Raw genomic sequence first — 1460 nt, forward strand, 5'->3', positions numbered from 1 at the left:
AAAGAATAAAAGTAATTTTACTGACCAAATTTATCACTGGTGTGAGCTTTCCCTTTCCCCTTCCTTTAAAAACCTTCCACATGCACAGACTGAAAGAGCTTCTATTTCTAGAGAAGGTGACGTTGTCAGTAAGTTTACTTTACAAGTTGGATTGGGATGGGGCGGGGAACTCTAATTTTCGCACATTTTTAAGTTTAGAGCTCTTCTAGCATGTAATTTGGGCAAATATTTCCAGTGGCTTCTGAATGCAAGAAAGTACTATCCAAAATACGAATATGCCTTTTAACGTTCATGTAATCAGTTAAAATACTGCCTTTGTAATGTTCCCTCCTAGAACACGGGCATTTAATGGGCTGGCAGCCAAACGAATGCCTGAGAGGGGGTGTGGATGTGTGTGTGTAATTATGTTGTCTACAATTGGGGAAAATGGCTTTGTTGTAGGCTGGAAAAATAAGCTGTGTTTTTACAAGTCCTATAATTTATTAACGTGATTTGGTATTGTGTTCTGTTTGCATGTGCGCAGAGGGCAGGAGGGAGTTGGTGTTCTCGAAGAAAAATTTTTTTCGGTGCAAATAAAAACATAAGAACTTGGGAAATGGAAGTGCTTGGAAAAAGATCTAGATACTTAGGAATAGAGGGTAAGACGTGAACTAGAAGAATATAGAATCATAGAATTATTTTGGTTGGAAGAAACCCTCAAAATAGAGTCCGACCATTAACCCACCCCCGGCACTGCCCCATGTCCCTGAGAACCTCATCTCTGTCCAACCCCTCCAGGGATGGTGACTCCAGCACTGCCCTGGGCAGCCTGTTCCAATGCCCCACAGCCCTTTGGGGAAGAAATTGTTCCCCAGATCCAACCTCAACCTCCCCTGGTGCAACTTGAGGCCGTTTTGTCTCATCCTAAAACGGAGACGTAGAGAACAAGCGGCGTTAAGTGAAGTAGTGGAGGAGGAGGAGGTTAAAATGTGATTAATAGAAACCTGACATACACATCAACCTCAGAGTAAGCAGGATATGAATTAACATCTCTTCACAGCTGTGTCCCACCCTGAAATGAAGCGAGCGAGGGGGACCAGCTGGAATCCTTTGCCGTGGAGCTGTTTGTTTGTCTCGCCATGGTTGGATTCCGCAGGAAGAGGCGGGAGTGTACGTCTGCTCCAGAGCACAGCGATGCTCTCAACGTGAGCTCTGCTTATCGCCACTGTAAGGAGCAGAAGTGCATCAGCAGCACCCAGTCCGACTGGATGGAAGAAGAATTTGCCAGAGCTGAGCTTATTTTTTTTTTTTTTTTCTTTAAAGACTTAGAGTGATCTGGATAAAGGTAAGTGACTGCTTGACTTGAGACTGGCGTCGTACTGGCAGGTGGGAAGTCAGTTCATCTCGCAATAAGAGAACTTAGGTTGGGTTTTGTTTTCTTTTTTCTCCTTAGCTTTCGTAAAGTCACTTTAAATCACTGG

The sequence above is a fragment of the Caloenas nicobarica genome, chromosome 5 (genome assembly GCF_036013445.1).
Source record: "Caloenas nicobarica isolate bCalNic1 chromosome 5, bCalNic1.hap1, whole genome shotgun sequence".
Lineage (NCBI taxonomy): Eukaryota > Metazoa > Chordata > Aves > Columbiformes > Columbidae > Caloenas > Caloenas nicobarica.